This window comes from Gopherus flavomarginatus, chromosome 3, assembly GCF_025201925.1.
Source record: "Gopherus flavomarginatus isolate rGopFla2 chromosome 3, rGopFla2.mat.asm, whole genome shotgun sequence".
In the NCBI taxonomy this organism is placed as follows: domain Eukaryota; kingdom Metazoa; phylum Chordata; order Testudines; family Testudinidae; genus Gopherus; species Gopherus flavomarginatus.
Window position 1 is genome coordinate 271,265,305 of NC_066619.1, and position 16,228 is coordinate 271,281,532.

General features: G+C 37.3%; 1 protein-coding gene across 12 annotated transcripts in view; it reads left to right on the plus strand.

Moving 5' to 3' along the window:
- LOC127048273 (spondin-2-like) overlaps positions 1-16,228 on the plus strand; it is a 103,465-nt gene that overhangs the window by 57,040 nt on the left and 30,197 nt on the right. Inside the window, exon 1 of one of the 12 annotated variants that reach the window (XM_050947930.1) lies at positions 7,638-7,654. The exons of 10 other annotated variants lie outside the window; for them this stretch is intronic. The gene's annotated coding sequence lies outside the window, so the exon portion shown is untranslated. Of the gene's footprint in view, positions 1-7,637; positions 7,655-8,604; positions 8,624-16,228 lie in introns of those variants that run through there. One more of the 12 variants, XM_050947928.1, reaches the window with a different exon arrangement.

Genomic DNA, 16,228 nt, shown 5'->3' on the forward strand with positions numbered 1-16,228 from the left:
CAGATTCCGAACTTGGTTACTTTCATATACATTGATTGAAGTCCGGTGAAACTAAGATCCAGATTCTTATTATTGTAGCAACTAGGAGCCCTAGTCATAAATTACGACCCCCATTGTGCTAGGTGCTGTACAAACAGTCTGGTCTGCTGTCTGTTAATTACCAGTTCTGCCTATGTGCTTAGTCATGACAGATTTAATACTGCCTTTGTAGTGCTATAAGAGACTGACAGCAACCATTTGCAAGGGGGGGACTCTTCTGATGGTTTCAGGAGGCACTGACTTTAGAATGACTGACTCAGCCATATAAAGAATAGAAGTGGCAGGCCTAGCAGAACAAGACAAAATACATTAGAGAGAGATTTGTGGCAACCAGGAAAACCTGTAATAGAAATGGAAAAGTGGAAAGACAATCAAACCAAAATATACAGAAGCTGATTGCTGGATCATTCCTACAATTTTTTTCTTACTGAAGACAGATTTTAAAGTATGCTCAATATGAGCTATTTTCAATATCTCCTGGACCTACTTTTGGCTAGTACATTTCCCCTCAGTATACATAAGTACTTTTCTTGGGGGTATTTTTGTTTGTTTGTTTGTTGTTTTTTGGAAGAGAGGTGCCACAGAGGCTTATGTTTTTAGCTTAGAGAAGGCACGTTAGAATAAGTGAGTCCTGTGCTTGGCAAAGTCTGTGATGGTCCTTAGATCCTGTAGGAGTTTGTTCCACAGTCTCAGACAGTCCCCGAGAAAACTCTGTCTCCAGTGTAGACAAGCTTTATCATTATGATAGAAAATTCCACTGTGTCAGAGGAGTGGCATTGTTGACCATGGTCTTCATCTCAGAACATAACCCTTTCAAACCAAAATCTCCTGAACCCAATTATTCAATTATTTTCTTTCTGTAAATTACCTTTATGTTTCTGTCTGAGTGCCAGAGACCCCCACCAGTGGAGGCTGCCCCACTGTTTGATGTGTTCGGAGGTTTGGCTTGTTAATTGTCTGAGGAGAGATGGATTAGTGGGCAGAATACAGATGAGGTGGTTAAAAGTTTGTGATAAATACAGTGTATCATTTTGTTCTATAACTTATAACATGGATATAACCACTGTTTGCGGGGGGGAGCACGTGTATATACACATGAGGTATCTATAGATGTGGATTGTTTATGTATGGGTTCTGTAGTAAAAAAGAATTAAACAGTTGTAACTGTCTCTTAGTGGTAGCTGACATTTTGCTGATATAGTACAGAATCAGCCTGGGTCTCCTGTTTGGAAGTAGATAGCCTGACACAGGAAATGCATCCCACAATTGGAATGAATGGAAAAATCAGGAACTTTCAAAATCTTGAAAAGTTCAATTTTTTTTAAAGAAACTTGTTTTATTTAACAGTGATTTAACTGTATAACATTGCTTATTTTGCTGAAGTGAAGATTTTCTTCTAGTGGAAAAATCAAACTTCTTCTTTCTTCCTGTGTAGATTTTACATTTTATATTTAGGAGGTGATAACATTTGGGCCATACTGGCTATAGCTGTTCTTTACTGTGTCTCTTGGGAGTTCAAATTCTGGAATGAAACCAGAGCTGCAGCTGTGGCAGTAACCATGTGGCTTTTCTAATGAGAAACATCTTGCTGTTTTTTCCCCCCTCAGGGTAAACTTGTGCTCTACACAAAAAATAAAGACTCCAAATCATGGTTAGGCCACAATCTGCTGAAATCTTTTATTTGGCTCAAAGAGTGTATCCTTAAATTGGACTTAATGACAACTGTTTTTGGGAGTGGGGGAATGTTGGGCTATGAATGACGCGCTTGTATGTTGAGATGCCTCCTGTAGAAAAATATCGTCTTTCATTTATTCTGTGTTAATCCCCAAACCTCCTATGAAATAGAAACATTTTTTAAAAAAACAGTATTCTGTACGAATACATCATCTTTTTATGCAGATTGTAGATATTTAAATAAGTGGATTTATTGGAAAAAGTTTAAATTCTTCAGATTTAGCTTTGCCATAAAAAATTGGTTAATTTTCTGCAGAGTTTGGAAAGCACATACTGTTCATTAATTCTAATACATCATCCATTGATGGGTTAATTTTGTGTATATGGAATTCTAGACAATTTTGCTTTGGCAGTTGTATTTACTCCTGTAGGTTAATCGCTCGGAAATATTAAGATGAGTTTATGATGTGTTAGCAAAAACCAAAAAAATAGCTGTCAACCACACACTTTGTTTTCACGACTAAATTTATATTTTCTTGCAATTTTTTTCAGTGATGTTGAACTATTAGAACACAGAAGAATTCACTTAAAAGAACACTGTTTTGTTATAAAATAGTACTTTTAAAAATTTCTTTTGTACTACAATTTACTTAATATTTCTGTCTATAATACAGCTAAATGGAGTGAACTAGGTAAACCTAACATAATAGTCTATTTTTGTAGGTTCTTATATTGCCCTCATCACCATATTATCTGAACACCTTCCAGTACATCATTAAACAACATGACTAACATCTGTGATCATTCTCTCTCCCGTCCTATCTTATGCCACAAAGCTAAATTCTGATATTAGGGGCTCAATCTTTCAGGCAAAGGCATAAGAATAGCAAGTGGCTGGAAGATAAAGTTAGAAACATTCAAAATGGAAATAAGATGCAATTTTTTAACCATGTTAATCCGACTTATTTTTCTAGTTCTAAGACATCAAGAAGGCTGGGGTGTTTAATGCCTATTTTGTTTGTCTTCACTAAAAAGGTAAATTGTAACCAGATATTTAACACAATTATTATTAACATCAAGGGGAAAGGAAAGCAAGCCAAAATAGAGAAAGAACAGGTTAAAGGATATTTAGATAAATTAGATATATTCAAATCAGCATGGCCTAATGAAATGCACCCTATGGTACTTAAGGAGGCAGCTGAAATGATCTCGAATCCATAAATGATTACCTTTGAGAATTCATGGAGGATAGGTGAGGTCCCAGAGGACTGGGCAAACATAGTATCTATCTTTAGAAAGGAGAATGCAAGGGACTTGGGGAACTATAGATCAGTCGATACCTGGAAAGATACTGGAACAAATTATTAAACAATCAGTTTTTGAGCTCCTTGAGGATAATAGGGTTATAAGGAAGAGCTAACATGAATTTGCCAAGACAAATCATGCCAAACCAACCTAATTTCCTTCTTTGATGGAGTTATTGGCCTACTGGATAGGGGAAGCTGTAGAGGTGATATCTTAATTTTTAGTTAGACTTTTGACACTGTCCCATGTGATATTTTCATATGTAAACTGGCCTTAAAAGTCTGTGAATCGATAAAAAAGTTCCGATATAAATCTAAGCAAAGGGGGCCATCTCTCAAAATGTGCAGTCACGTTTTGGAAGCAGTTTGGTGTAACAGTTTTTACATGGGAAATGTAAATTCTAGGTTTTATTAGCTGATATACTATTGATTAGCAAGACATACTAGAATTTATCATCAAAAGATGGACGTGCAACTGATTCCTTAATTAGAACAGACGATTATAACTTCATTAGCAAATCATGCATGCACGTTTAGGCTTTGGCCTATATTTAATCATGATTTATTTATGCATAATCTGTCTCTAGGTACTTACATGGCCCCCATTACTCAATGTAATGCATTTATTCTCACAACATGCTTCTGAGATCGGAAAGTACTAACATCTCCATTTTACCCAAGTTATTGAGGTTCAGAGTATTCTATCAACTTCAGTGAACCTGGAGCTGAGGCCCAGAGATTAAGGGCTACATTCCCAAAGGTGTTTAGGCACCTAATGGGACTTTCAAAAGCACTTAAGCAGGTTAAATGCCCACTTCCCATTGAAATCAATTAAATCAACCTGCTTAGGCACTTTTGAAAATTCACCTAGGTGCCTAGCTGTATCTATAGGTACCAAAATACCTTTGAGAATCTGGCCCTAAATCTGTGATGGAAGACGGATGTTTGATTCTCTGATCTAAGACCCAGGCTGAAAGCCTAACCACTGTACCATCTTTCCACTCTACTGCTCTTGAAAACATTGGATTACTCCCCAAGAAGATGTGGGGTTTTCATTTCCTTGTCTACAAAGCTAAATCTTTTAGAAACCGTGTTGGGGAAGGTCAGACCTAGTATCTGGAGCTTGGGGTGGGAGGTCAGAACCAGAATCAGGAGCCCATGTGCTTTTGGACCAGGAGCAGGAGTGGAGCCAAGAACAAAGCTGGAGCCGGCTAAGGCTTGTGGGGTCAGTTACCACTAACAAGCGAGGGAGGTCCACCAGTCCTGTGCCTTCAGCGTACCTGCGCCAAATTGCCGCTGAAGCCACAGGAGCAGCGGACCTGCCGCAGAAATGCCGCTGAAGGCTGGCTGACTACCGCCCTCTCAGTGACCAGCAGGCCGCCCCCGCAGCTTGCCTCCCCAGGCACGCACTTGCTATGCTGGTGCCTGGAGCCACCCCTGCCTAGGAATGACACAGCAACACATGTGGCTTAATCAGGCTCTAGTTGCTTTTAAGAACATCTTATTGCCTTACAAGGCCTGCCAATGTGTGTGGGTTTGTTTTGTTTTGTTGGTCTAAAAAGATGTGGGAGGGTTGACTATAATATCTTCTCCAACCAGCTGTAAAGGAAGGGTTAATATTCTAATTAAATAATGGATTCGATAGATTCTATAGACATTTTAATCTGCTTTGAAGAACACAAAAACAGTAAACACATGTCCAACTTTGAAAATCTGGTCCTACCTTATGAGTCTTATAGCAAATATTCTGATGTTCTAGGAACCAGATTTGAGAGGAAACAAGTGATTCTTATCCCCTCTACTTTCTTGCTTTCCACCCACTCTTTTGCCTCTCTTGCTTTTTAAATAGTTTATTGTACGAGAAAACGAAAACTAAAAATGTCATTTTCTTTTTCTGAATTTATGTGAATCAGATTAAATTAAATTTAAACCTACTGATATGTTATGAGTTTAAAGAGACTGAGATTATAAAGAGGAAAACTGCCTCAGAATGAAAGGGGTGAATATTTCAAGGACCCCAAATAATTAGGAGAGAGCAAAGCTTATTATTTCATGCTATCACATTAATTCATGTCAACATTCTAATTTAATGACAACTTGCAAGAGATGTCACACATTAATGTGAATTACTGTGTCAGCGGAACAAAATTTCTAACCTGAATGTCTCATGTTATGTCACATCACCAATTTATCTGTTCCAGAATCTGCAGATATAATACTGGTTTCAGCGTAGCAGCCGTGTTAGTCTGTATCTGCAAAAGGAACAGAAGTACTTGTGGCACCTTAGAGACTAACAAATTTATTATACTATATATATATAAAATACTATGTGTATGAAATAAACTCTACTAACATTGTAAAGACAAAATCAAGCCTCTATCTCTGAGTTATCTGCTGCAGCAATATGAGTGCCATTAGGTCTCCTCCACCCACTTCCTCAGACACATTGGTTAATATTGACACATGGAAATAATGACTATATGTCAGTATCTACTCACGAGACCTCTGCAGAAGAATTTATAGTGGAAAACAACATTGAGTTTACAGCAGTGTCCTAATAAACTTTTCATGCACCAGAATATCATGCCAGTATTTTAGACATAGAGGATACAAACAGCAGATGCTGAAGTACTTAAATTAAAATCATTGTGTAGATCTTCAGCAGATGCATACAAAGTATCTAGAGGGATTTTAGAAGTAAAAAATAATTTCCCTCTCTAGTTATGTCAATTTTTTCTTTTTTTATTTCAAAGCCCGTGGTTATGATTCCAATTACCATTACTAGGAGTTTACACTATCTTGCTATGTTCCTTCATGCAAGGATTTTTTTTTAACTGACAGCCTTTTCTACTTTTCCTCTTGCTAAATATAAACTACTGGTATTATACCTGTATTTTAATATACATTTTTTACTGAGAATATGTATAATGATGACTTGCACAACATAGTATAGCTAACATGGGAGATATGCTTACATCAACTCTAGAAAATTAATCTGTTTCTAGAGATTTTCCAGATGCCACAATGATTTCTGGTATCATTAGAAGTTTGCCTGCTAGTCAGAATATATAAATTAGAGCAGATGGGATTTTAAAATTGTTTCCCCGTAGTGTTTTCTCTGAAAGTTACAGAACACCTCACTCATTCTTTTAGGATAAGTACAGTAGTTAATGTGCCTTCCGTCTGCCTCATTTGTGTAGCCTGGCATGTGATTTACAAGATTCAAAACGAATATTCCATATTAGTCCCATCTCATAAAAAATGTATTTAAAGTAAAAAAAATACATGTTCTTCCTTTATAATTGATAATTAAACTCATATTTTACTTTGTTTAATCTTCTAACATTTCCTAGATATTAGTCAGTTTGGCATATCTAATTTTTCCATGTTTTAAAACAAATCCTTTCATTAAATTTAAGTCTTCCAGATTTGGAGGCTGTATTAATCTTGCTGTCATTCTTTTCCTAACAGGGACCGAATTGCCCCCCATCTGCAAAGGGAGAAAAATAATTGAAACTCAGAATTTCCAAGGTCACTATTGCTTTGCCATTTGTAAATGACATGGCTATCCTGTACTTGTGACAATCAAACCTTTGTACTGCACAACTCCTTTGAAGAGGGAAATCTAATTCTCATTTTAAAACACTCAATCTGAACAATATTAAAGAAATTGCCACTGGATGCCAGTAACTTTGCAAACTATCACCCAGTTTCTAACCATCAAAGCAAATTAAATGAGAAGCTAGCTAAAAATACCCTTCAACACCACCATATACATCCAACAGCCTAAATCTCTCCTAATCAGGATTCAGACCAGGGCGAGGTACAGAGAAGGCACCTATTCTTTGGTGTCTACAATGGAAGTGCATCCTACTGGAACTGTCTGTCCCATTCAGGGGAACTGATCATCAGATACCTATTCTGCTTTCAAGAGGCTGCAAGAATGAACAGAAATGCTCTTAAATGGTTCAGGATCAGGTGCTTCCTCTCAGACTGAATCCACAGAGTTGTAATGAGTAAAATGTTCCTCCAACCCTATTGCATTCAGAACTAAATTTCAAACCCAGCTCTTTGGGTTTTCCTCCAATAGTACATACATCAGCTCACTCACACATTTTATATTTTAAAAAATTGTTTATCTCCGTCAAAGAGGGGGAGAGAGAGAGAGAGATCTTCATTATGTCTTTATAGTGGGAGGCACTCAGATGGTATGGCTTTGGGTGCTAAGGTTTGAAACTAGGCAGATAATTATTTTATAAAATCCTGTAAGAAGTAACTACAAGAATTGTACGAAACATCAACAACAGATGTTAAAATATCCATCCATTCTTTTGTGTATTGTCTAACATAGAGCCTATCTGGTGATGCTGGGTGCCCTTAACTCAGTCTTCACTAGAGCTTGAGGGTGCCTTATACTTCACACGGTCTGACCCTTAATTATGAGCTCTTTTGGGCAAAGACCTTGTATTTGTAAAGTACCATGTACATCTAAAGCACTTCAGAAATAAAGATAACTAATACTAATAAAAACTTCATGGTGTAACTTACTTGGTGAGGCTTGCTATGTGCTGGATTCTGTAGCAGGAGACGGGCAAATGCTACAATAGATAAGGGATCCTGGAAAGACACTTTGCTGGGTAAGTTCTACATGTTGTTCTAACTTGCAATGATACCTGTCAGAGACAGAGATTTAATAGCATACTCTTATGTTTCCCATTACCACTAACTTCGGTCTACTTGTTTATCTGTCTTCAGAATGTTAGCTCTTTGGGGCAGGGACTTTTATCTTTTTGCCTGTCTGGAACGAACCTAATATATAATAGGCAAAACCACGGACAAATAACAAACTGTGCCTTTCACTCTGTTCATCATGTAACTGGTTTGTAGCGGTTCTACAAATTCACATGCAAACTCCCAGTCACATAATGGGCCAAATCCTCTCCTAACCTGAGCCCCCATAGAATTCTACTGAAATCTTAGCAAAGTAAATGTATGAGTTACAGTACCAGTGTTGAATATTGCGTACCAGTGCATCAATATAATATTGCCCCCATCTCTTTAGGTAGCCACAGAAGCAGAGCCTAACCATCTCTCTCCCATCCAACTGTAAATGGATGACAGATAGCCTGATTGCACACAGTCAAAAGAGGATGGAGTTCCAGATTCCTGGCTCCCTTAAACATGCCACAGCTGTCTGTTCCGCAGAATTATTATATTTGATTGATCCCTTATGTGCCTATAGACTATATTGGTACTTCAGATTTTTTGCCAGCTATTTTGGAAACTGCAAAGATGCCTAATACTTTTCTTCTGCTTATCCCAGTTCAAGGTATGTCCCAAGGTGTTTGCAGATGATGGGAAGCTGCTTGGTACCCACAGAATGGTTGGCAATGAGTGGTTGATTCAGATTCACCCTGGCAGTCTGACTCCCAAAAACTGATGGTGTTGCCAAAGTGCCTGGCAAAGGAAGCATGTAAATAATTCCAAACTATGCAGTTACATCTGTGATATTGGGCTCAGCTTTAGTGACACAACATACCTACTTTTACCCACAAATTACTTTCCAGAGTCACATGTGGATTTAGCACACTATTATTTTCACAGATGTAAGTTTCATGTTAATTAACTTTATTATGATATGGGGGGGAAATCATATCAAGCACAACTATTTCCATATAAGTAGCACTGAATGCAGCTTCCTGTACTTGATGGTTATGGAAGGGCTACTTGGCTGTACAGACAAGGAATGTGTATTTTTATGTGACGCTATTTGTATAACTATTGGAATGGCTATTAGTGTAGAAACATTGATGTTGCTGCTGGGGATGCTGTACAGCTTGAAAAATCAATACTTTTCAAAATTATTCTGCTGTTTGTGTCCTGGTATTTCTGACACTTCCCTAGGGGAGTAATAGGGAAAAAGTCAGGGTGCTTCCATACTTACTCTAATTCACTGAAAGCTGTTTAGCCAAAAGAAATGCCAAAGTCAGTTTCAAGATATTTTAAAGACATTGGCCTTTGGATTGGAACAACAGGGAAAACAATAGCCAAAGTGAAAGGTAGGACATGCTGAGAGAAGACTGAGTTCAATTCATAGTGACTAGCAAGGCCTCTTATAAGGAGACAGGATACTTCAGGAATTCTTGAAAAAAAGGAAGAAAAAATTTCACATCATGACACATTATATTGTGCCGTACATAAGTGGATTTTCCTGGTGTTTGTTTTTCCCCTACAAAATGTGTTAAGAAGAATTAGAAAATTGTTTGCCATTTAGGTTACTTGTATCTTAACAAAAAAAAAAAGGCAAAAGGCTTGGTCCTACATTCCATGTATACACAAAACCCAGATTTATTTTGGTTGCAGTTTTGAGTGCTCACTATCCCTGAAAATTAGGCTATTTGTTTAGATGACTTATTTCAGGTATTTTAGGCACTCAGGCATTTTCATACTGCTCTACATTCATCTAAGTACTAGAGGCGTGCCAATTACATACAAGAGATTTTGGTACCAATTATAGTCCACATGGCTAACTAGGGAGGGGGTTGAGGAAGAGGGCAGTGTGAATCATCACTGAAGTCTCTTTATACAGTCTTTGTGCCTATCCAACCGTAGCAGTTATTAAATATTAATACTTGTTTGTTTCTAGTTATTCTTTTCATTCAAGGATCTCAAAGTGCTTTCCAAACATTTAGAAAGACAAGGTGGGTGAGGTAATATCTTTTACTGGACCAACGTCTGTTGGTGAGAGAGACACACTTTCGAGCCACACAGAGCTCTTCTTCAGGTCTGAGAAAGGTACTCCTAGCATCACAGCTAAATGCAATATGGAACACATTGTTTAGCATAAGTAGTTAGTACATATTCTAAGGGATCTTCAAGGTAGAGTGACCCATTAATACTTCTTCAGTCGTAGGAAAAAAGGGGGATTAGTGGGTTACAGATTGTTGTAATAAAACATATATATAGTGTCTCTATTCAGTCCATGATTTTTAGTGTCTATCAGAATTATGTGCTAACTACTTACGCTAAACAATCTGTTCCATCTTGCATGTAGCTGTGATGCTTGGAATACCTTTCCTAGGCCTGGTCTACAGTGGGGGGGGGGGCGGGGATTGATCTAAATTATGCAACTTCAGCTACATACTTAGATCAACTTACCATGGTGTCTTCACTGCGGTGAGTTGACTGCTGCCACTCCCCCGTCGCTGAGATCATAGAATCATAGAATGTCAGGGTTGGAAGGGACCCCAGGAGGTCATCTAGTCCAGCCCCCTGCTCAAAGCAGGACCAATTCCCAACTAAATGGAGATGGAGCACAGAAGTCGATGGGGGAGCACTCAGGGATCCATCGATTCAGCGGGTAGTGTAGACATACCCCTAGATCTAAAGAAGAGCTCTTTGTGGCTTGAAAGTTTCTCTCTCTCACCAACAGAAGTTGGTCCAATAAAAGATATTACCTCATTCACCGTGTCTTTCTAATATCCTGGGACTGAGATGCCTACAGCTGCATTCCAAACATTTGTTTGTTAAGCTTCACAACATGCATGTTAGGTATATAAGTGGAAGGGACTACATTGCCCAACCACTAAAATGCAGCCACTTCTAAAGTGAAATGCAATAGTAAACAGTGTGTCCACCAGGTTAGGTCAGGAAGTTTAAAAAAAGAATATCCTCTTTAACTGAATCTCAAGGAGGAAATCAGAGGTAGAATATTATCTAAATTACAGTGTGGCCAGGACAACTGAGGTATAATGTGTCTACTATGCAGAAAAGAGAGATGGAATCTTTACTGACAAAAGAAGTCAGGATCTCAGTTTTACATGTCATATGAAAGACAGCAGGCCAGATTCTGATCAGTTACGTTGCTGTAATCCTTGGGCACCTCTACTGAAGTAACTATATTTATATCAGAGTAACTGAATATAGAATCTAGTCCAGCACCAGACAGGCACATTGATTCAGAAATGACTCAGAAGTAAGAACTACTTGGTAAGTTATCAGAACTAATTCCTGCAGCACTTGAAGATTAATTTGGAATTTAAATTAACATCAGTTTCTATTTGCAATATATATAACTCACTGAGAAAATACAATTAATCATAAACCACTTTGATACATTCAGTTTTCATCACTAATAGGCAATGCCATCTTAAAATCAAAGTCAAAATTGTCAGTATTTTGTACTATTGCTGCTTAAGAAATATGTAATAATACAATAATGAGAGAGACAAGATAAGCAAGGTAATATCTTTTACTGGACCAGCTTCTGTTGGTGAAAGGTATAAGGTAGTGCACTAAAATATATTACCTTGCCTATCGTGTCTCTCTCATCCTTAGACCAACATGATTACAACTACACTGAAAGTACAATAACAACAGTTACAAGGAATTATGCAGCCTGTTGCTTTAATGGATAGTCCACTTTTTCCTCCATTTCAGAATTAAACATTGTTTAAAAAAAACCCCAAAACCTGGCAATAAATGCCTGGCATAATTCATTACCTAGAAAATATGACTTCTTCTTTCACAGTCCCCTGATTTTTGTTGGGAAGCAAAGGGCAGTTGGAAAAATTTCCCCAATAATTTTTTTCTGAAGCAGCACAAGTTGTTTTAGCTTAAGCTGCTGGACTAAGATCAGAAACAATATTTAGTTTCTGTTACATGATACTGTAGTTGCTCTTCTTCTTTACCACTTCTAAGACCTTCTCATGTTTTTGAATTTATGACATAACACAGTTCCTCCACTGTCTTATTCAGCTGGTCTCTCTGTTCAGAATTAACAAATGCTCTAACTTTTCTCAATGTATATTGGATCATTTTCATATCCAAGTAAAGCAGTGATGACATATATATATATATATATATATATATATATATATATATTGGCAGAATAGTCTGCCAATGGTAATCACATCGTTTAAGACATATATATATATATATAGATATATAATATGAAGTATCTGAACCTAAACTCCCAGCAGGAACCTCCCACATACAAAATGTATGGACTTTGTCTGATATCTGAATTTTTTTTTTAATATTTGCATATGCTCCAGGACTTTGTTTAGTCCAGTTTTAATGTCTTAAATGATGTGACTACCATTGGCAGACTATTCCAATCTAAAAAATCCAATGGCATATTGTTACCAGTCCTCTCAATTTTTATGAATATCAATTTGAAAGAAGCTGAGATTACAGCATGTTAAGATGCCCTGGTCATTCAGGCCTATGAAAATATCTGTGGGGGATGCTGATGTGATGAAAATTTCCTCAAGGATTTCCTCATGAGGTTTCTCACAAACTATTCTGAGGGGATGGAATTTGTCCACAGAATGGGCTGTGGTTCCCCCCCACACCACCTTCCCCTGAGGACAGAGTACTTTCTGGGATCCTCCTGAAGCATAATCCTAGAAAATTATGTCTGTTAAGATCTCTGATCTCCTTGGCAAATCAGGCCCCCTTTGCAAGCCATCCTCTGGTAATGACAGTCCCCAGAATCACTCTTGAAGGGACATTCCTTGCTGTGGAGAGGGCTTAAGAGAAATGTAATACAGACTACAGGTGAACTGCCTTTTCTGAGTAATCTCCATAGAGCTAGCGAGGAAAAATGTGTGGTCCTCCTGTTACTGGCCCAACCTTCCCCACTTCACGTTCATCCTCTATTCTGTATTGATTTTGATTCTTGAACAGGTACAGGAGGGTCAGTATATAATGGTGCATAAAACCCCCTTTATGCATGGATTAGATCTGTATCTAGATCCTCAGCCTATGAAAGAGCCAGTTAATTTTCCACAGTGCATTATTATTTGAGGTCTGAAACTGAATTGATTTTTTTTTAATATTGATCCCTCTCTTCTATAGTACTATTTAAGACTGGCTTTAAAAAGTGATGGCAACAAACTTAATTAGCCTGTAAAGCAAGAGATGTTCAACAGTGAAATGTGTTGTGGTAATGAGTGGATTAGCAATATAGATTAGCTTTGGTAGTCTTGTGGAGTGGTGCCAAAGAAATAAAGGACTGGCATAGTTTACTAAATAGCATATTTTGTGTATAAGTGGTATTATAAAGGTTCAATGGCAAAAAGGAGGTACAACATGTAACACCAGAGGCTTACTCCATTTCAACAAAGAAGTTTTTAGAAGACGAAACAGAAGTTGTCTACAAAAATACTTAACTTCAGCAACTTTTCTCTGTGTGAATGATCTTACAGTTATTTTCTGCCCTGCTATCTCTCACCACAAACTCATTTTGAGTTATCTTTTTTCCCCCAGACTATTTTGTAGAGTATCATCTCTGATGTACCTCATGAAATGACATTCCTGCCTTAGATTCAACTTGTGAATTTACAAACATATGAGACTTAGAAAGAAGGAAAATCCATTAGCAAGATGAGAATGTGAGAAAAGGGTGGAGGGAAAAAGCTGAACAAGGAAAACTAAACTTTAAAAAAAATTAAAATGATGCAGATGAAAAGCCAAACAATTACCCTCTTTAGCTGGTTCAGTGAATGCGAAAGCTACTATAGTGAAATAAAATAAATAAAATAAAAGGAATAAATTTTCCTTATACCATGCTGTTTGCCACGTCCAACCTAGAAATTATGGACATGAAATTTTTTATTAATCTTTATATCATGTTTACAATATGTGGATGTATGCTATTTTGAGTACCCTGTCAAGTTATTTTAATTAAGTTTCAATGCAAAACACTGAATTCTATCCAAATCTTTTTTCTTCAGTGAACTGTGCAAAACACATCTCTTCTAGTCTTTCAAACACAGCAAATTAAAAAATATGAGAGATTAGTGTCCCATTGGTCTTCACTCAGTTCTGTAATATTTAGCCTTCATCTTTGGAGCCATCTAAATGTTCAGTTCATTTCAGAGTTTTTCTAGGTCATCACAACATAACGCAGGATCTCCTTTTCATGTGATGTGCTTCTTAGGAGGCTCTAGTACTACACCATTATTTTTCATACAAAAATATTCTGCTGCTTACTTCACTCCTATTGAGGTTTTACTGTTTAACTCAGATTGAAGGACTCAGACTGAATGTAAACCTTTTGGCATTGTTGAGTATCCATAGTAGTATGTGTATCCATGGTAACTACAAGAGAAGGTATGGGTGTATAAGTGCTCTTAAGTAGTACAGATTTATGTTTCTATTGGAAGACAAGAAATGCTAGACATTTATAGACTTATTAAAACAGCTTGTGCATATTTAAGGATGTGCACACATTCTTCAGCAGCAAACTGGATTGTTATTGTAAATCTTTAAAATGTGACAATAGTTCAGGAATATGGGTAAAAACCAAAAGTGGATTTCTCATTCTATTGCTTTGGATGTTAGCAAGCAAACAAACCTAAGAAACGGCAGATCTTATTTAATCCGCATTTCCTTATTTTTGTCATATAATAAGTGTTATCATCACTATTTATGTCATTCCGCCTGTTGCTTCTTATATAAGAGGTACAACTATGCCTTCCATTTCATAGGTTCAGCTTATTTTGATCAAAGTAGAGCTTGCACCCTTTAATGTGATCTGCAGCCAGGTAACTGAGGTAGAAGTGATCTTACTGTGTTCACCCATTTTTTTTTCATAATGTAAAAATTGATTGTTGAAACACTGACTAAACACGATATTGGCTATTCTTACAAAGCTGTCCTGGATATTTTAAACTATTTTCTTGTTTTATTGCTATTTTAGGTTTATAAAAATAACCCAATGGTTTAGAATTAAAATGATGACTAGAGTTTAAATGTTTGTTACAGCAAAGTCACAAATTATCCACACATCATTTGATCATGTATTTTCCAACACTGATCTTGCAAAACTTTGTGTGCACAGCAGGAACTGCGACATTGCTGCTGTCCACCACCAGAATGAGCAGAAGCTGTGCGTGGTCACATATAAGCTAAAACACTAGGCATAGTCCTGTGTTGGAATAACCCTTAAACTTCTTGTGTGCCTACTCTCTTGCTCTCAAGAACTCAGGGTAAAAAGAGGGCTGGATATGAATGGAAGATAGGTATGCTGGAGCGAGACTTCAGTTTAAGAAATGAAATATTGTTCTGATGCGGAAGAGGAAAGAAAAAAACCCAAGAAAATATTATATACAGGCAAAAGGATTTCTAAATGGAAGATTTTTTTTCTAAGATCCATGAGGCTTCAGCTGCTCTTTAACTGGGCATAAAAACTGAAGAAGGAATGCAGGCATAGGTTCTGATCCCAGGGCCGTCCTTAGGATTTATGGGGCCCTACGCAGTATTATTAAACTGGTGCCCCTATGCTGGATGGCAGCCCAAGCTCACAGCCTGGTGGGGGAAGGGGAGGAGGGACTTGACAGCAAAGGATAATGAGATGCCCAGCCTGCCTCATGGTGGCGGAGAGTCACAGTTCCCCGCAGAGACTTCCATGCACTCTCCCTCATGCAGAATGGACATGAAGAAAGTACCTAATTAAAAGCACTAAAATTTGGGAATAAAAAATGTCAGTCACAGGTTTTTTGATATGCCCTGAAGTTTGTCAGAGATTTATTTGCAAAAACTTCATAGTAAGGGTGAGTCAGCTCTCCTGCTGAATACAACATTACATATAATGGAATACATGATGCAGCTCTTCTCTGTTTTACATTTTCTTCATCAGTATTTCTAAATTGAATTTATATTTTAAATGTACTCAAATCTTAAGCCAGCATTCCAGATTACTACATATTTAACTCACTGAAACAAAGACATTCTTTTAAATTAATCAGAGAGGTTTAGTTTGTTCATAACAATGTTCATTGCTTTTAGAAAAAGGGAACAGTAATTTACTTTGTGTGATCTCCATAACAAGAGACATGGTTATGAAATTTCACCAACTTTAAAAAAATATGTTTCCAAAGATTTTAAGTATAACAAGAATTTTGTCTTACTAAGGTACTGATTTTGCTGGAGGGTTCTTTTAAAACTAGTTTGTCGGATAGTCAGAAGTAAAGAAAGGGAACTCTTTGTCCAGCTATCTGGAAGGGAAGGACTGTTGTCCCTTTAAGGGCTCTCTTCAGTGGGGAGTGGGGGGAGAGGTGGTGAAGGGATGGACAGAAAGGACAGGAAGACTTGGAAGCACTTTTTTTTTAACTATAGTAATTAAAATGTGTATTTTAGATAAGGGAGGTCTTTTGAAGGATTTATTTAAAAAACTATGTGTGAAGATCCACACATTTAAGGCT